Source organism: Panthera leo, chromosome B4, assembly GCF_018350215.1.
Source record: "Panthera leo isolate Ple1 chromosome B4, P.leo_Ple1_pat1.1, whole genome shotgun sequence".
Taxonomy (NCBI): Eukaryota; Metazoa; Chordata; class Mammalia; order Carnivora; family Felidae; genus Panthera; species Panthera leo.
In genome coordinates, this window is record NC_056685.1 from 30,216,955 (window position 1) to 30,238,398 (window position 21,444).

Below are 21,444 nucleotides of genomic sequence, written 5' to 3' on the forward strand. Positions count from 1 at the left end.
GGGGAAGTAGATATTGCTAAAATTATTGAGTTACAACTTTGCCCTTTAGTTGACAGAGGAAGTTGGGGAGAGATCTCAGGAGCAGGTGGTAATTTCCCAAATGAGGATGGAGGAAACTCTGGGTGAAAAAATAACAAATGTTCTGGCCTCACAGTCATTCAAGGACTTAGAAATCTTAGGTGATGTGCAATTTCATCGCCTGTCTCTAATTTCTGAAGTAAAAAGAGAAGGAAATGAAAATAATTAACCTATTTAAGCTGTAATGTGTACCTATCAGCTTGAGAAAATATTTGGATGGTCTGCATGGTAGGACAAAGGGAGTGCCAGGTCATTATATTATTCTGGGGTCAGTCTGTCACACTCAGTATACCTGCCGCCTTTATCTTCCCATTGTCTTTCTCTGTTCACAGTGTCCTGTGAGGCATGATCCTGCAAAGGAATTAATGGCTGGTTTATTTTCTGGGCTCCCAGGATCTGGACAAAGTGAAGAAGAAGCTTACCACACACCTGTCTGCAACAGAAATTGCTACAGGTGTTTTGTTTCTACTCTGTTCTCAATGTGATTTATTTCAATTCAAACCAAAAAGTGACTGGCATGCACTGTTGTGTGCTAAACCCTATGAAGGACACAGGTGACGCAGAGAGGGGTAGGACCAAATCCTGACCACAGGATGCTCAGAGGAGTCAGGACGGGAGACAGAGAAACCATTTTACAACAAGACTTGTTGAGATTTAGTGATTAGGAGGAAGAAGGGATCGGGAAAAGTGGACTCTAAGTCTGATTGAGGGGGTCACGGAAGGCTTCCCCGAGTACATCAGAGATGCATCTCAAAAAAAGGCAGTGAAGTTCATTGGGAGAGCAGGATGGAGAATGCATTCCAGAGAAGAGAGCTGCAGGAAAGGCACTGAGGAGACGAAGATGTTCTAGAAGCTACAGATGATTTGATGTGGGTAGGCTTTTGTCTATGGGGATGAGGAGGGAAGAAGAGAATGGAGAGGAAGTCAGAGCCCAGATGGTGCCAGGGCTCATGTGGCAGATGAAGGAGCTTACACATATCTGTACGTGAGGAGCCAGTAAAGGTCTGAAGGCCGGGAAGCTATATAGACAGCTCTGTAGTGGACAAATTGCAAATGAGGCAAAACTAAGGGCTTGAATAGATTTAAGGCCACCACAATACTCCAGGCGAGGAAGCAACCCTCAAAAGTCCTTCTGCTGACCAAACCAGAACGGACTGAAGCAAATGCTCTGCTTTGTGACAGGCTGTGGTTTCTCTCGTGGGACAGCGCCATGGTTCTGCATATTCACGCAGGCTACATAGGCAGGTAAGCCACACCTGACAATGTGGAAAGAATAAAAATGGGCTGCCTGTCTGGACTGCAAATGGTCCCAAAGGCAGATGATGGTATACTGTCCCCATTAATGGTACCTGCCACATGGTTCCACTAGTGGCACCCCTGGAGGTGACCAAAGGCCTTCACAGACCTCCCCCAGAGACTGGCATTTTAGCAGCTCAGGCACAGGACTCCTCATCCTGCCACAGCACTGGCCAGAGCGAAAGCTCGTCCTCAAAGGGTCCCTTCAGTAGGTGCGGTATTCTGAACACTGGCCAATTTAAATCAATAATTCAACTGAAAAGTGACAAACAGTCATTAGAAACGTTCTCCTAGTGTGATTTTCAAAGGTTCAGAATCTCCTCACCCATCAGCCTCGCCACCAAAGTTAAGACCTAAAACAACATAAGAAAACATTCACTTTTCCTGATTGCTTAAATAATGTTGGTTTAATCTACTAGAATTTGGTGCCTCTCCTTGTCAAGATTTAGAGCTTTAGTCCACCAGCGTAACATGAATTATAGCAGGTTTCATCGGTCAGTAAGTTAACAAATATTTTTGGCATGTCTCCTGGATCATGATGCTTTCAGTTATGGAAAATTAAGACCCAATTAAAAGTGGCTTAAACAATTATGCAAATGAATTATCTCGCATAAAATGTCTTGCAGATGGGGAGGTTCCAAGGCTGGTTAATCAGTACAACTCAACATTGTTGTCAAGGCCCCAGAGTCTCTCTCCTTCCCACTCTGCCATCATTGGGGTGTAAGCTTATAGTCTTGAGTTGGCTACCCTCTTGATGTCAAGATGGCTATTACAAATCCAGGGATCACATCGCTCTTTCCTAGGAGCAAAGGTACATGATGCAAAAGCATAGAACATGCTCATTCCTAAAACAATAACTAGCAACAAGAATAAGAAAACCCAGGATTGACTTAGAATGATTATAATACACCCTTTGGGCCAGAGTGAGGGCCTAGTCTTTTCTGAAGCACCTGGTTACAAGATCACAGACAAAATCAGGCTTGTGTCAGCAAAGAAGCAAGAGCAGTGGCTGACAGAGCGGCAACTAACAGTATCTACCACTCCTCTATTCTAAGTACCAGAGATACCTCAGCACACAAGCCCCCACAATTCTCTGGCTCTCAAGAAGCTTGTCTTCTAGTTGAGGGATAAGAATTCTCGTGGCCAACTTAGAAGAAAATAGAGGAGCTTAGCCACGGGAGCAATCAGCCTCAAAAATAAGCACTATGCTGCATGTGTCTCTCTGTGGGTGAATTTTAGTATCATCAGGAATATATTAAGTATATTAAGTAAGAGTAGAGTTGACTTAGTAATTGTGAGAAACATTTTAGACATGAGAATGTAATGGGAAAATAGAATGAGAACAAATCAATCTCCATTTCACTTCTAAACATTTACTGCATGCAAAGCGTTGTGCACAACTCAGAAAAGGTTTAAGATATAACCTTCTGCTCTGAGAACGTCAGTGTAGTTGGGCGATGATGTATTTGTGATGGGTATGAAGTACAATAGAAGTTCCAAAGAGGACTAAAGATAATGAGCTTGTCACTGAAATAAATCTTGTCAGTTTTGTATTTTGAAATTAACACAGGAGAAAAAATGTAAAAAGAGTAGTTTTTTAAACTGTATAAGTTGAGGAGTAGCTAAGAAGGAAGGTAACAAAACTGTAGAGACAAAGTGTAAGAGCATAAACTTGAAAGTAATCCCAATGCATGTTATTGACTAATATATTTAGGAAAATCAGTTATGTGAGAAAATGTTCTACATATCTCAAGTAAGATCCCACTCAGAAGCAACGACTGGATAGATAATACTAATGGTGATAATAATAGTAACTAATGTATAGCACTTCCATATACCAAGCCCCGTGCTAAGCACCTGACGGATTAGCCCGCTTACTCATTACATCAGCCCTGAGAAGAAGTGCAACTTTATCCTTATTTTAAGATGAGGGGAATTCTGGAGTAGGGAGGGCAAGTCATTTGTTCAGGGTCACACCGGTAAGTAGCCAGTAAGTGACAGAGTCACGATTTCAACTACTGTGATTTCAACTACTGTGTGAGAGTGGAAATAATTCCTGAAAGAGTATGATAAGTAGAAGGAAAATAAAGCATACCTGGGAGAGTTTGTTCTCAAGATGCAGAAGTCAGAGTGAATTTGAAGTGCTATGCTTTGTGACTCTGGCCATCTAGGTACAAGCTGTTTCGAAAGATGGCATGCTCCCAGAGGGGTCCCACTACCGCAGGGACAATGGACAATCCTACAGAGGATCTGGGAGGCTAAGAGACTAACAGGTGGTCCTGCTTGTGCTGGGGGAAGGCCCTGGGGGGAGGGTGAAAAGAACAGGCACTTCCGAATAGACCATCAGGCGTCAGAGGTGGTGCACCCTGTTCGCTCTTACAGAGGATCACAGAATAAAAAGCCAAATTCGTTATCACAGAAACCCACCATGCAGACAGCTTCCAGAACAGTCTAACACAGTCAGGAGGGTATGTTGGAGGGTGTCCCGGAAGCTTGTGCCAGAGGCTTAGCCTTCTTCATCTTGCAGTTTTGCCCTCCATTTGGTTGCAACAGGCTTACTTTTTGGCATCTCTGTTGCTATTTCCTGTAGTTATCATCTTGTCCTCTACTGCAGAAAATGACCCCACTGAGCCCTTCCAAAGCTTCTCAACAGCTATTTTGTGACTGCAAGTTGGGACACATTGCCAATATACAGATGCTGAAAAACACAAAAAAGAACTTAAATTTTGTCAGCCCGATATAGGTCCTTTGGCCTAATTCACTTAGAGATAGGCTTGCATAGTGACAAAAACCACTGGCTTAGTGTTTCAGTAGTCCTAGGGCATCAATGCTCAAGGTGATTTCAGACAAATTACACAATTACATAGCCTTTGAATACCTCCATTTCATTAGCTTTAGAATGGCAATAAAATGCTCTGACTCCTGCAAAGGGTCATGAAAGTACTATAAGAACCCAGTAAAATATCATGCACAAAAGCCACTTGAAAGAGACAAACTGCTGCATAAGGGCAGAGGGTTCCTTTGCTCCTGTTGCTACAACAGTGGTGTAAGGAAACACACATGCCTGCAACTAAGGAGCCAAGCTCTGCCCCATCCGCCTACCTTTGTGTCACACACAAACAACTAAGGATCGAACCTGTATCAGTCAGCTCAGGCTGCGGGAAGACACCTAAGACTGGGCAGCTTAAACAACACAAACTTACTCTCCCACAAGGTGGAAGTCCAAGATCAAGGTTGCCAGCACTATTGGTGTCTGGTGAGTCCTCTCCTCTTGGCTTGTCGATGGCTGCCTTCTTGGTGTGTCCTCAGGTGGCTTTCATCTGGGTCGGAACAAGGAGAGAAAGAGAGTTCTCTGATGTCTCTACCTCTTATAGGAACACTTGTCCTATCAGCTTAAAGTCCCATTCTAAGATCTTATTTGGCCTTAATTAGTTTATTGATCACCCTGTCTTCAAATACACTCACATTAGAGGTTAGGGCTTCAGCATATGATTTGTAGGGAACCCAATTCGATTAATAACACCCAGAGAGAAGATCAGGGTTGTTGAATCTGTTCAAGTCTTTTTAAGGCAGAAGATCTCTGCCCTGCACAGTGGGAAGTTACCTGTAACACAGTATCCTAGCCAAGCCCCTGTTGGGAAGCTATTTTGGCTATGGAGGACTGGTGACCATTTCAGTATCTATTACCATAAATTAATATGTAGGAGGATGTAATGCTTTTAGATGGAAAGAGGAGGGTTTTGTTAATGTCATTTTATTTGATCTGTACAGGACTATCTGAGAACAAGGCAGAATGACCTCTTCCCCTTTATGGTTGGCTTTTGTCCTATGTAGGGAAGGATTAAAGACATGAGTTGAAGGAGGGCTCAGTGCCCATCACTCCTGGTACTTCATAGATCAGAAATGTGGGCATCCTTGAACATCAGCACCCCCAGTATACATGCCTCAGCACAGAGGCTCCTTCAAGCAGGTTCATAGCCAGAAGGCATAGATAAAGAGTGCCTGAAGAGATCAGGTGTAGAGCGGTAACTGTTTGGTTGCATATGTGACTATCCTGGAATTCAAGGGACGAGCAGCAGGAGAGAGGGATGGCACAGGGATTGGCTGGATGGGGGTAAGAGCAAAAATATTTAAATATCAATATCTCTATTACTTATTTGTCTCCACAAGCTGGTGAGGGCTGGGGTGTTTGGGTTAAATGCTCACGATGCTAGATCTCAGGGCACAGACTGAGGAAGAAGATAGAGGAAAAAGCAGTGGGGAGGAATTCTTTTTCTCCTTGCCAAGATTTTATTTATTCAAATGCAAGTTAGTTAACATATAGTGTAGTATTGATTTCAGGAGTAGAATTTAGTGATTCATCACTTCCATGTAACACCCAGTGCTCATCGCAACAAGTGCCCTCCTTAATACCCGTCGCCCATCTAGCCCATTTCCCACCCTCCAACAGCCCTCAGTTTGTTCTCTATCTTTATGAGTCTCTTATGGTTTTGCCTCCTTCTCTATTCTTATTTTATTTTTTCTTCCCTTCCCCTATGTTCATCTGTTTTATTTATTAAATAGAGGGGAAGAACTTCTAAAGATGACTGAGGATTAGCTCCCCAGTATAGGTATGATTAATCTTGCATGTACAATGGAGACCGCTGTGAGGTGGACTCTACTGGTTCCACATCTCCTAGGACAAGACACCCTGAAGTGCCCAATCAAGGCCAAAGATGCTAAGGGAATCAGCCAACTCAAGAGTTGTAGCTGAATAAAGGATCCAGGTCTAAGGAGTCTCTCTCTTGTCCCCTTGAACAAACTCAGCAGACCAGAACAGCTGTTCTTATCTTGGCCTTTTTAACTTGACCAGGGTAGATATCATTTGCTATATCAAGGATTTAGCTGCTGTACCTACACCCCAGAGAGAGCCCATGATGTAGAGATACTCTTAGTATTTTACTAATGCTTTCACAAGGGCTCTCCTTGTGAAAGGAGATGATTAACTCAGATCACTTACCTGTTCATATGAACACCATATGAACAAAGCCCATAGGCTCACTGTAGGGGAAGAGTGCCAGGAACAGAGCAGTCTATGTGCCAGAGATGGGGCATCAGGAATACAACTGTGTCATGGGCTCGGCAATCTCCCTAGGCGTGGCTCTGTCACCAAAGGAGACAGCCTGAATGTGCAATGATTTAATTAGAACCCAGTGCTGCAGCCAACAGGGCAGGTGGGAAAAGCCAAAGAGAATAAGCTTCCACCTCCAGTTTGCTGCAGGATCGTCGGCAGACAGGCAGGGAGGCTGGACCCTGAACGAAGCTCATAGTTTCAAAAGAAAAGAATCTCCATTAAGATCTCATGCTCACAATCTCTGAATGAGTTCAGATTTATTTCAAGAACACATTTTCCCCCAGCCCTGAAATAAGTGTGAACCGAACTGTGAAAAACAGACCTTGACCATATTGTTGTCACTACCAATTCACAGCAACAATCTTCAGTTTTGAATTATCACCCTCTATTTCTTTTTTGCATTGAAGGATTTGGAGATAAAAAAAAAAAAAAACCTCTAGCCAAGATGACTCAAAAGATTTCCATTTTTGAAATCTTGATCATTCTTCTCCCAGCCTGCAGAACTGTGGTACCTCACATGCTCCCATCACTGGTGCTCACTGGGACGTGGCTAATGAGAGGAGGCCTTCCCCTGGGCTTCTGGAGAGGTCTCTGCAACATAACTGTGCCCTACATAATGAGAGAGAACTACCTGGGGAATTCCAGTCCTTAGCAAACCTCAAGTACAAACCAAGCTTGTTCTTTTCCATCATGTTCTAAGTCAATCTGAATGCATTACAAACCACAGAGTCGCAAATTGTATTTGATTATTTATAACCGTAAAAGAAATGGAATAATGTAAGTCTTGTGAATTTTTTTCAATGACGGATAAGGCAAGGAACAGAAAATTCCCCAGTGGGGCTAAATGATTAATGTCTGATGAATTCATAACATTCTTGCATTTGACAACTTTTCTTGAAGGAGTGGAAACCCAGTTTCCAGGGTACAGTATCTACAGTTTCCAAAACTTCTAAGCTTCCTAGCCCTGAGCTCATTCATAAAGTGCTTGAGTTCAGAGAAATACATAAATTTTGAGGAAGAATGTGTATTTCTTTTCTCTGGGCAACTCATCTTCTTGTGGCAAAGGCTACAAAATAGCATCCTTTCACCTGCTTCTAATTTAATATAAAGGCAAAAATAATATGCCTAGGCATTTACTTCTAAAATCATGCCATAAGAATACTTTGAGATGAAAGGGAGCCTGGTGCGTTACTGTCTGTCATTGGCTTCCCATGATTAAAGGTAGGTTCGTATGCAACCTGGGCAAACCACATCAAAGACTTCATTAGGCCACCAGGTAGGGCGCAGAGCATCCCACTGCCCTGGTGCTCTCAAGTTAATATACTTTCATTTGATGAAAGTCTGGGCTCCTAACAAAATCGCAACATGGAGACAATGATGCTGGTTTTCTGTATTTCCTCCTTTGGACATCTCTCTCTTTTGCGAAGCTTCAGATAACTGAACAACAAATCTCCTTTGTTGTTGTCATCGTGGCTATTCATGGCCGACATTGGTTAAGTATGGGTTCAGCCCTGTGCCAAATCCTTCAGACATGTTATCTCATTTGGTCTTCACACTGAGACTGGGAGATAAAGTGCCTAATGTCCCACAGCAAGGCAGGGGCATAGCCAGGGTCCCCAAGCAGGAGCGTGAGACTGTGGAGCCCCACTTGGCGAGACTGCTTCCTACTGTCCACTCAGTGAGAGAGGAACATCCCAGAGCAGGCCGGCCAGTAAGTCTGTTCAGGTTGAAGGCCTCAAAGCCTCCCCCCCCCATCAGTGAGGATTCCCAGAAAATCTATGTTAACCTGAGAAATGAGAGTCACTTGGGTTTGGAGCAAAAGCCAAGGGGAAAAGAAAAATGACTGGTTGGCTTCTTTCTGCACCTCAACCTCAAAATTGTCACAAAGCAGTCTAAATGAGCCCAAGCCCTGCCCTACCCCCAAGCGCATTCAAAACCTCGTACTATTCCCCTAAGGGGTTACAACAACCAAGATCTTCTACTCCATAGAGGGGAAGGGGGAAGCAGTAAATACGAGAAGCTTCCACCCCCACGGTGCAAGAACCCTTTTTCAGAACACCTGCGTTTCCACAAGCGGACATGGAAGCTATAAGTAATTGCCTATAAAGTAGACATTAGGGCTGAGAGCCCTTGCCAACACTTCCATCTAACATGTGCAAATAGGTTACACATAAGATGCATGGAGCTATTCCATTGAGAGAAATCCGTTTCATCAGCCATGCAAGCACAGCCGAGCACATCTTCTCCCCTGAGCAGGGTTAATGGCAAAAACTACCTCCACCTTGAAAGACAATGTTAGAAAATTAGGCAGTTGCACCTAGACTTAGGAACAGAATATCCGCCAGGCCTGCACAAACAGCTGCGCAGTCTGGACTCAGCAAACCAACATGGCTGAAAAACACGCTTAACTACACAGGAGTACTGTGCCCACAGTACGCTTTTTTTTTTTTTTTAATGTTTATTTTTGAGACAGAGAGAGACAGTATGAGTAGGGAAGGGGCAGAGAGAGGGAGATACAGAATCCGAAGTAGTCTCCAGGCTCTGAGCTGTCAGCACAGAGCCCAACGCAGGGCTCGAACTCACGAACAGTGAGATCATGAGCTGAGCCAAAGTCAAATGCCCAACCGACTGAGCCACCCAGGCACCCCTCACAGTACCCTTTTTAAGTAGTAACAAAACTCCACGGCTTCACAGAGCAGGCATGCACCTCTTGTAGCTCATCTGCACCTTCACGTTTCATGGCATTCCCTAGCGTTAGTCTAAACTGTTCACATTTTAATGTCTTTTCATCCTTTTTCCCAGAGTTGGGGCAAGATTAAATAATCTTTGCCTAATACAAAATTGAATCGGCAGGTATCAAAACCCCCTAGTGCTCTCTTCTGACTGGCAGCTTGCATGATTTGAAGACAGAAAGGTATACAAAAGGCAGCCAGGATTGCAAGGATGCTGATGTCTCTGAAATTCAGACTTTTTTTCCCCCTTCTTTTATTGCTAACTTTCAGAAGTAATTAGGGCACCCATTTCTAAGCTAATGCCTTCTAATGGTCACTTAATTCTGGACAAACTGCAGAGCAGAATGCTTTTGAAACTAGAATTAATTGTTTAAAAGACATTATTGGGATTAGCCTGGTAAATGTAGGGAGAAAAAAAGATCTTTTACAAAGACATTAAAAATAATGAAGTTCCCTCCAGTCCCAGACCCTAATATATTATGTGGGTTTCTTTCATTCCTTCTTTTGGATTTTTTTCTGAAAGCAACTGGCCAAAAGAATGAAGCAATACCAGAGACCTTTACACCTGTTTATGGGATTCAGTGATGTTTCCAATCCTCGTATCAGATCATTCAGGCTAAGAAAAAAATAACACATGGCCAGAATGGGCCTTGCTGCAACTACTGTTCTTTTTCTCTCTCATTTCAGAAACATCCAGCTAATCACTGCTGGGCTCAGCATCTCAAGAAAGCCAGTAAAAGTACAAAGGGGAATAAGTATCAGTCCTCTGAAACTATCACTATTGAGGGTCAGAGGCATATAAACAGCAGAGAATGCTGGATCAAACGCTATGATAGGAGTACACACAAGATTCTAGAAGAGTCCATCAGGAGAGGGAGTTTTGAGTGAAAAGAAGCTGGGAAGGCTTCAAAACTTTACGCCAATGGCTGGACAAGAAAGGGAAGAGGATACCAGGACCAGGGAGCACTTGAAACAAAGTAGGAAACTCTGCATGGAGCACAAGGACATGTGAATGGAAGAGACGTTATGTGTGGGACAGGAGGTGAGATGGTGGCCATCTGGGAGAAACCCGAATGAAACAGAGAGAGTCAGGACTTTGGTGCATAGACAATCATGAATCAATAATGGATTTTGAGTAGGAAGCTGCCATCAACAAAGTTGTCAGCTCAAGTCGGTGTGTTGTTTTTTTCTCTCCCCATAAGAAAGATAAGACAGCTACAAGTGAAACTGGATAAGGAAAGAGGAAGAACCACAGGGGGAAAAATAGAAAAGCAAAACCAGGAACATCAATGACATGGATTTTTGCTTTGCCATTTTGGTCAGGGCAAACCTGTTCATTCTCTTCATCTACTTTCCTAAAACCTGTTAATTGTTGACATCCTCCTCTCTTTAACTTCATTACAGTATTTAAATATCACTGTAAAACCGTATCCCCAGACTGGACTTCCATCCTAAGCTTTCATCCCAAATTTTTACATGCCTGCTTGGCATATAAAGATAGATACACTGCTGACCTTCAAACATTTTGATCTTCAAAACAGCCAAATGTAGTTTATCTCACACTAGATCCAAGATTTTCTTCTGCTTTCCCATCGCTTAACATCACCTCTGTCCTGCAAATCACCCAGACTGAAACTACAAGAGTTATTTTATAGGATGCATTCTCTCAATCCATCAACATATAATACATGGTCAAATCCTGTTATAAATTCTCTCTTAATATCTATGCATCCATCACCTGCACTTTATTCCCTCTGGCATGGGCCTATTTCAAGTCCATTGGTCTAATTTCACCCCTAGACTATCAGATTAATCTCTTAATTGGTTTCTTTGTCTCCAAACTCTTCCCTCATGAATCTATCACTATGTAGCCTAAAACACAGATCTGATAATGTTAGGCCCTTTCTCACAAATTTTTGCTGTTCTCTTCCCAATGCCTACAAAATGAAGTCAACCACCTGAGTGTGACATCAAAAGTCTTAAATGATCTCGCCAAAACCTCCGACTAATCTCTCCATGCTTTCTGGCCCCCATTCTCTCAGCACAGTACCCAATGCCTGGCCTCTGCTCCATCTCTTCCTCCAGGTTTGCATGTTGAAATCTTGCTCATTTTTCAAGGCCTACCTCATACACTGCCTTTTGCACAAAACCTTTCTGATTTCTCCATCTCATCTGAATAAATGGCTACTTCATTTTTGCGCGTGTGAGAACACGCACACACACACACACACACACACACACACACAATTCCTCAAGTGTCTTACTTCTGTCGTTTATTATTTTCTGTTTCTCTTCTCAATTATAAATTCCTTCAGCACAGAGTCATGTTACATTCATCAATACATTCCCTATTAACTAGTATAGTATTCTGCAAGAAATGGGCTCTAACAGAATGAATGCAGATTTGATTTATTTTTAAATTTCTTCCCAGGTATCAAAATGATTATGTTTCCTGACCAGGAATCAAATCAGCTTATCACAAAGGAGATTGCATTCTTACTCATTTGTTAAGTGATTTGGGCCCTAAGTTTCCAGTAGTTAATCAAATCTGTATTGGGCCCTAACTATCCATTCCAATTAATAATTTTTTCATTTACTCATTAAACAAATATTTATTAAATATTTACTTTGCTCCTAGGACTGGTCTAGGTGTTATAGATACGGTGATGAAGGAGTGGTTCAGTTTCATCTGGTTTATGTTCTAATGGGGAAACTGACTTCTTTTAAATTAGATTTCTTTTAAAATAAATTAAAACAAAAGTTGGATAGAGATACATGGTAGGACAAAGAGAAAGCATCATAATAGGATAGTTGCTTGAGTGGCCAGGAAAAGTGTTGCTAAGGAGATGAAATTTGAGCTTACAGGCATCTTGTTATTCTATAAAGTCAGGTGCCTGCAGGTGATTAAGGTACATGGTAGAACTGGTAACTCCAAGGAACATCAGGCTTTTTTTCTTTTTTCTTTTTCTTTTTTCTTCTTTTTGTCTATAAGTAACTTCCTGGATCAAAAATAATGCTGCTCACTAGACCATGATTACACTTTGTTCTCCAAGATGGAAAACCTGCCACCAGATTACAACTGTCTGCCTACGCCCACACCCCAGGGACATAATACTATATCAGGGATTCAAGATTGTGTACTAATGTTAATTAAGCTCTTAGGGATGGCAGTATCCAGATAAACTTTACTCACAAAAGTCCAAGTTGATGAAGTTATGCTCTGCCTCCATCACCACCACCATGCTCACTTTGGTCACAAACCCATGGAGGAGCCTGAAATAGCTGGGCAATTAACTAATACCCACAAGGATACTCCTCATGACACCCAACAACTGACACGTATTTCCATTGTGGAATGATTTTTTAAAAATGCTTATTTATTTATTTTTGAGAGAAATGAGAGCACGAGCAGGGGAGGGGCAGAGAAAGAGCGGGAGAGAGTGAGTGGGGCAGGGGCAGCAGAGGGAGAGGGAGAGAGAGTCTCCACGCAAGCTCCATGCTCAACACAGAGCCCAATGAACGCAGGGCTCGATTTGACGACCCTGAAGATCATAAACTGAGCTGAAATCAAGAGTCAGACATTTAATCAACTGAGCCACCCAGGCGTCTCCATGGAATCCTGTTCATGAGCATTCATGTGAGAAGTGAATATCTCACCCTGGACCTACTGCATGAGACCCGTCCTCACGTTGCTGTCCAAACTTCACCCTCACTAGTCCTCCAATAGTTTCCCTTCAAAGTTAGCCAACAATAGAACCGCACCCTTACCCAACCAGTGAGCATAAGTAGATACAGATTCTTACCTCAGGCTCCCTCTCCTTTCTGACAGTACAGTTGTGAGATTTTTTATTCAGGTATCAGTGCTAGAAAGCTGTCCTTTTTCTGTTCGCCCACAGGACCACCTGTGATAAATGCAGCTGTAATAACACAGCAGCCCAGCTCCAGTGAGACTTGCACACCCACACTTAGTGTAGCCATCTGGAAACCAGGCCAAAAAATTACCCCTCTATAGCCGTTTACCTAGGGGCCTCGTATGAGGTCGTAAGGCAGATTACAGAGGGCGTGGCAGTGAGGTAGGAGTACCTACACTAGGAATGTGAGCTGCACGCTTATGTAACTGACTTGTGCTTTCACAGCTGCTTCGTCCTTATTTCAAAGCCTGTATTTTCATGTGATGAAGATATGCTGGGCACGACTGATTTTTTGGCAATGGGATCAGAAAATCCTTACCCCATCCTCGGCAACATGGTCATTTGGTGTTTGTGATCCAAAGCTTAGTATAAAAAAGCTTTATTTTTCAAAAGGTGAATAATATTTTCTAAAGAAGGCATGGCTTTGCTCCCAAACTCTAGTGATTTCCCATCAGGTGTTGTCAGTGTTTCGTATAGTCTTCCTATTTTCCAAGACACTTAAAACACCAGAGTTGTGCTGGGCCATGAAGGCTAAGTAGTTAAACTGCTTGTCCCCTTGTACCCTAGCGGCAGTTGATCAGAGATCAACCTCTTGCTGTAGCTTCCACCCAGGTCTTTTAGTTCACCTTGTAAACAGATAAGCGTGGTACACACAGCGTCTGTATTACAAAGTGGCCCCCTCTTAGTGATAAGAAGCACAGGGTACACTGCTTGGTCAAGAGCATCTGAAAGTCAGCAGTCCCCAAAATGTCACCAAGTTTGTTGTGCCGATATTTTCATGGGATTTGTCTTAGATCCTCGGGTTTGCATGTATGGTAAAACCTTGGGTTGCGAGTAACTTGTTCTGCGAGTGTTCTGCAAGATGAACAAACACTTCTAATAAATTTTAACTTGATAAATGAGCAATGTCTTGCCATACAAATAGTACATGATGCTGAACGTCACATGATCAAAACTGAGCCAATGGCTCTTGAAAGTCACTTTGAAATAAGAGTGCTTTGGATTACTAGCATGATTCCAGAAAGAATTATGCTTACAAACCAAGGTTTTACTGTATCTTAATGATGCATCTAAATCTGCTACTTTCAGTTCTCTATGTCCCAGCAGCAAAATAAATTAATAGACCAGCATGATACTGTGTAGGATCAGTATGTTTTTGGACCAGAGAGTTAAAGAGTTAAACTCTGAGGCAAATTTGTGAAGATGTATTATAATCTCTGCCAGATGAAAGCAAATGAATTCTGGTGTTCTTTGTTTAATGAGACCGAGCAAAAATATTCCTTAACTTCATGATATATATTATGTGCCGGAGGTGCAATTATTTGTGCCCGTAAAGAAAATATTTTTATTCCTTTTTTTTCCTCTAATTGTCAATGTGTAGAGAGTTTTAGCACCTTTTTGGCACTTATCTCTCTTCTCTTTTCAATATATAGTTTCTCCTTAAGTGACTTTACTCAACCCATGGCACTAAATAATATACATATATATGTGTATATATATATATATATATATATATATATATATGTGTGTGTGTGTGTGTGTGTGTGTGTCTATATACACATAGACATATACATATATATACACACATATACATACATACATATACATATATATGCATATATATATACATATATATGTGTGTGTGTGTCTATATACATACATTCACACATAAACATATATGCTTAAACTTCTTCCCTGACCTCATATATTTTCCTACTATAGAGTCCCATTTGGATGTTAATAAGCATCTTAAACTAGTAAAATAGATTAGTTGATTAATTTCCCCCACTAGGCAAAGTTGGTCTTTCCCAAGCAATTGTTTCTACCATCTATCTAGCTCTCAAACTAAAAGTCTTGATATTATTTTTTATTCCACTCCCATCTCCACATTCAATGTATCCATAAGTTCTCCCTACAAATGTACCCCAAATCTGATCTCATTAGACAGTCATTACTGCTACATTTGTCTATACCACTGTCATCTTTCCTTTGATTAATGTAACAGACTTCTAAGTAATTTTCACCATTTCCACCCTTGTCTGTCTACAGTCCACATTCTACCTCCCAGAGTCGAGGGTAATTTTTCTAAGCATAAATCAAATCACATCACTCCAATGCCTAAAGTTTTCAAATGGCTTTCCACTTCACATTCTTCAATGGCTGTCAAATATAGACTATGTGATAAAATCCAAACACAGCATAGCCTACAAGTATCTTCTGGCTCTTCTCACGAAGGAGGATCCACCGAATCCTCTCACGTGACCTCTTTCCATTCTGCCCCATCTTCAATCTATTGCAGTCTACACTAATCTTATTTCTCTCCCTGGAGGCTCTGACATACTTGTTCCATTTCAGGATTCTTGATCATCTCTTTTCTTTGTTTGGAACTCTCTTCCATTACTGTGTGCTCCTCACAATTCAGGATACAATTTAAATATGACTCCTCAGCAACTATCCCCAAGTCACTGTTTAGTATCTTCCATCTTTTATCCTTTAAAAAATTTTTTTTAATGTTTATTCATTTTTGAGAGAAAGAGACAGAGTGCGAGCAGGGGAGGGGCAGAGAGAGAGAGAGGGAGACACAGAATCTGAAGCAGGCTCCAGGCTCTGAGATGTCAGCACAAGGCCCAACACAGGGCTTGAACTCATGAACTGTGAGATCATGACCTGAGCTGAAGTCAGATGCTCAGCCGACTAAGCTACCCAGGCACCCCCCATCTTTTATCCTTTTCAGAGCATCTATCAATTCCAGAAATCAACTTATTTATTTATTACCTCTTTCCTCCACTATAATGTAAGCTTCCTGAGGACTCTATCTTGCTCACTATTGTATTTCCTGCATAAAACAGTGCTTACCACATAGTAGATGTTCAATAAATATCTGTTGGCTGAATTACTGACCTCCTACAATTCCTTACTTTGCTTGGTAGACTGCAGTGTTATTTTGGGCTCCAGAAATTAATGTTAGTTCAGTGCAAGATCTAATGACCCTTAGCATGGTTGGATAGTTCCTCTACTTCAATATACAGTTACCCTGATTAATATCTCCATGTTTCTCTGACAAAAGCCAGAAGGAGGTTTCATTGTCCCTACTTGTGATTTCATTGCACGATCCTCAAGGATTCTGTCTTTTCCCTTTACTTAAGGGTATCTAGCACTAGCACAGCTCTGGGAATAGGAGAAAGGATTTTCACTCTCTTAGTGGGCTCAATTCGGGGCTTTCTTCATGAGACCTAGAGTTCTGTTTTCTATTTAATATAAATAGGGTCTTTAATATAAAGTAGGACCTTAAAGGAATGCCCATCTCTATCACCCTTAAGATCCATCATCAATTAACTACTATTCCATATCCCTGTTGGTCAAACCACTCTGTTTACTAGGAAGAATGTGCAGCCTATCAGGGCTACCTTTCCCACTCTGCCTCTAGCTGTTATTCACTATTGCTTAATTTCAGTCACCCAGCATCTTTCTGGCCACACTGAAATGAGGTACTCTCTGTAGGACTCACAGAAAACAGGCACTCACATGTTTTTTCAAAGATGATGGTAGTTTTTCACCAATGTATTTTTCAAAGTCTTCATGAACAACATCTTCTAGGCCTTCTTAAGGGGGAAAAATAGGACATGTTACAATAATAAATTCACTCCACCTTTTCTAATTCTAAAGAATTTGCGTTCCTTACTTTTTATTTTACCCAAGTATATCCCCTCCCCACCTCATTTAACATAGTTGAATGTGGGTTTAGTCATCTAATGTGGAGAAAGCAGCTAAGCCACTACTGAGGCTCAAGTTAACTCACTGGAAGAGGCATAGTCCCATCTCTCACTGAGATTCATACAGTGATGTCTTCTCACCCAAGTAGAAAGGGGATTCAGAGTCTAGGTAGCTAAAAAATGTCAAATATAGACTGTGAATTTTTAAATTTTTATTCTAATTGTAAATAAAAGCTATTGGTGTGTTTTAAACAGGAGTAGAAGGAGAGGATATATGTTATGTGGAGGGTGGATCATCGAGGGAAATGAACAACAGCAGGAAGCCAGTTAGGGGAATATGGCAGCTGTCTAGGTGAGAGAGAATAGTGACTTGGTCTAGGAACATAATAGGCAGTGAGATGGTGGGAAGAGGTAAGGCTAGATATATATTTTGGTCACAAAACTCCCTGGATTTACTCATTGGGTACAAATAGGTACAAAGAGAGAACAATCAAGAATGGTGTCTAGATTATTGGCTTGGTGCCAATAACTAAAAGGGAGAAACCTTGTGCACTACTGGGAAGTTAAAAGGGTATTCTGACTCTGCCTTGATGCTTCTGATCCATCTATGACTGTCAAAAGACATATGTAAACAATTAACAGAACATGGTCTGTGCCAAAGTAGGGACTGAGGTAACCATAGAATCTAGACAGGAGTTCTGGCTAGTTTTGTTAGGACAAGTTTCACAAAAGAGATGAAGTCAGAAAGATGAGCACAAACTTCAGTGGAGAAGGTTGGAGAGCAGGTCTGGCACCAGAAAGGAGGGATGACTCCTATAAGTAGGTCACGGCATCCTATTGTGCATGGTGCGCCTCCAGGGGGTTCCAGTCACCTGGGCTGTGTGTGAGTTCAGCCTTTAGGTGGGGAAATGCCAGGCACAAGGTTGGCATGGTAAATAAACCAATGCAGCTAAAGCAAAAGGTAGAGTTAAAGAAACTTAATGGAGTTAAGATGTTAAATGAATTCACAATCCAGCCACTACAGGATTCAATTTTAGGCATATTTGAATAATCGTAATGCCACTGAACGCAACAGGCGTGGGAAGTGTGAGTAGAAATTCTAAGTTTCCCAAATCCTCTGTTAACTAATTATCAAATATTAGCTCATCTAAGCTCCAGTAGCACAGGAGTCATAAACATTTTTTATGAGAAGCTTTTCTTTCATCCGTTAAGGTGAGACAGATGAATCCTCCAGTCCCTGTTCCAAGAAAGCACTCTAACTGCTGAGACTAGACTTGGTTTCATCAATAAATGAGCTGTTAAAATTGATTTCTGCTCATTGAAAGGCACTTCATTCACAAATACGCTCTGCCACATGGATACCATTTTAGCCACAATCTGGGCTGGAACTCTTTCATAGCAAGCATGCCTTTTAGGATGCTTATTGGTGTTGTCACTGTGTAAAATCCCATTTTTCCACATATTCACAGCACCTTGAACTTGAATGTCAGTCAGGATTTCAGGGCTTTTTCATCCTTAGAAACAATACTTTTGTATACGGAAAGTATTTTATTCCTGTCACGGCCCCCCACAGAACTATTTGGGAAGGATAAATATCACTTAAGGAAAGATGGTTTGTGATTGCCTTCTCTATATCTTGTAATAGCATTATTCCATGTGGCACATGGGCATAGAACATTTACTATATTACTGCCATTTTCAAGGAAAAAAAAATTCCTCTACCAGAATACCAGTGGTCATATTTTTCAAAATCAGGAAAACGTATAAAAATACTGCGTTAGAAAAATATCTAGACTGTCGAATAATGTCTTCCTGGTTTGACAGACAAGCTGTAACAATAAATTAGCAAGCTAGCACGGGGTCGAGAGATCTCTGGGGTGGGAAATGCCTTGTGGACAACATGTCCATATCCCATTTTTTTCTGCTTGTCTATTTTGTTTCACAACGAGAGAGGGAACACATAACAATGTACACATCCAATGGAGAGCAGGTTTAAAAAGATGTCTGGAATCAATCTATTGTGAAATAAATATAATTATGGATAGTGTCCTGAAGCTGGCTGACAAGAAATATTTAAATTACTGAGTCACAATGTTAATACTGTTTCATTGAGGCAAGATGCTGGACTCTGCAAACTCCTCCCTGGAATCCTGGCCCATGCTGGCTCATTGTCCTCCCCAATAGTCCAAGGTGGCATTCCCTCGGCTATAACTCCACACACAAAAAGTGCTCTCTATTTGTCTGTGACTAGCTCCATATGTTTCTGGTGACATCTGCTAGTATTTCCATCTAAAATAAAAAAGATTGTTTTAATTTCCAACCGTATCTATTCTCATTTGGGGATGTAAACCATCTTTCAATGCCTTTATCTTTAAAGATTGTGGTTTCCTTACATTCCACATGCAACATCTTGATTTTTTTTTATGCCTTTTTTGCAAAAATATTTGAAAACAGTGAGGGGAGGGTGACAACTGGGGCTCAAGCACTAGGGCAAGGCACTCGTCATTAGACAAGGCAAGGCACTCAGTCTTCACATTTTGCTTTTTCTCAAACTGTTTGCAGTAAGGAACGGAGGGTGGCTTTTGTTCCTTATAAACTAAGAAGGAAATAAAAAACTGATTATCCTTTACAGATAATGGGTGGTCAGCAAGTACATAAAAATGGAACATTCAGATGGTCCAAACTATTCTACCGGCACAACTGCGCAATGACAACCATATGCTCTGGCCTGAGGGGTTAAGTATCACATTGAAACTGATTAGAGCACTTTATCTTCACAGAAAACAACTCCATCAGAACTGATTATTACCAGCAATAGGTAAACATCAATGGGTTAAGAGTTTGTTTTTACATACTTCCAGCTACTCTTTCAGTACAATGTCCAGGTTAAAAGAATTGACTATCCGATCATACCTAAATTCACACACTAACCTTAAGCAACTTTGGTAATAGCATAGACTTCTAGGAGCTAAAAGGAATCAGAAGGCAGGAGACAGTCCATGAAAGGTGCCCATTTGGTTAGCACATCATGTTAGAGAGGTTGAGCTCTTAAATATGTTAGACCAGTGGTTCCCACTGGATCTGAGAGATTAACAGAGTTGCCTGGATAACCTTTTCAAAGTCTGCCTTCCAGCCTTCTCACTTGCCTTCTTCAACTCTGATACGTCTCCATATGACCAAGCTAGTGTGTGTGTGTGTGTGTGTGTGTGTGTGTGTGTGTATGCCGGTCCTACTTCCATCATTTTTGTTGTTTTCTCCAGAATTACAAAGGACCTGTGTGGACCCAAATGAAAAGCTGCTTCTTTATTCATGGCTTGATGAACTGATTTATCCATACATTCAATGGTATTTATTGAGACATTGTTTTAGGAGTTGGGAAATAAACAGGACATACAAAGGAACTAAATAAATGAAGGATATTTCATTCCAGTCTAAATGTAGATTTATCTGGAACCTAAGCTAGGACATAAAGAAAGGTAAGGATCATGCCTAAAATAATCTATATGATGGGATATGGGAAATGATGATAATGCTCATCACTAATAATAACATCTTATTAGTGCCCTAACGTTTACAAGATTTCAATTGTTTTGAACTATTATGAGGAATACCATCTGCCTCCATTATATGCATCAGTTTATAATGACATGAATGACTAATTATCTTACACGTGTATATGTGTGATCTTCCTGTGCAAGTTATAAATCCTACAAAGGCAGGTACTGCGTCTTTTATTTCTTCATCTTTTATAATGACCATCAGTGTGGTCAGGTCAAAGTAGGTACTAAAATATTGCCTCCCATTTATCCAGGTCTTACTTAATAGCTTGCAAATACTTTTTATAATGATCTCATTTGATTTTTATAATATTTTGTTTCTGGATTTTAATGGTGAGAAGGGAGAGGTTCACAAAGGACACATCATTTATTTACGCAAAATCACACAATTAGTGGGAAGCAAAGTCCTACATCTTTTTGGTTTTTTTTCTTTTTGCCTAATGCCTCTTTTCATCGTACCATGTGGCTCCTCATATGCTGTGTATGTGTATCAGACTTCTCAGGCATATGATATGTCAGATGTACATCAAATATCTATTTATATACTGTGAGAAATGAACTCATTTTGGGGAATTAGGGATGAAAACAGAGATTAGATTGCTTGATACACATGTCAAACTGCTTATCTTTGGGTAACCAAGATGGTCTGAGAACTGTGTGAGCAAAGGCAGAGACGTACCTGTAGCACAGCTGCAGATTGGAAGACATAGTGAACTGCATGCATCCGTAGAGTAAGTCATGGGAACCCCGAGTTGAAATGAAGACAGAGTTCTAGCATCAAACACTACATCTGAGGGTGTGTCAGCATAGTGCTGTGAAGGATGATAACAAGGTGAAGTAAAGAAGTTATTCCAGGGTCACCTGGTTGAATAGATTGGTAGAACACGTGACGCTTGATCCCAGGGTTGTAAATTCAAGTCCCACATTGGGTATAGAGATTACTTAAAAATAAAACCTTAAAAAAAAAAAAAGAAGCTACTCCATCCCAGCATGCTCTTTTTCCCTTCTCCTTGCTTTTCTGAAAATGAAATGCCAATACCAGTC

General features: G+C 41.2%; 1 long non-coding RNA gene across 1 annotated transcript; it reads right to left on the reverse strand.

Annotated features, from left to right (window-relative positions):
* Positions 1–4,610: 4,610 nt before the first annotated feature.
* LOC122225524 lies at positions 4,611–21,206 on the reverse strand. Its single transcript, XR_006205225.1, has 3 exons — positions 21,080–21,206; positions 16,656–16,732; positions 4,611–4,694 (listed from the first exon to the last, which is right to left on the reverse strand). It is a non-coding gene; the product is annotated as an uncharacterized LOC122225524 (long non-coding RNA).
* Between the last annotated feature and the right edge of the window lie 238 nt (positions 21,207–21,444).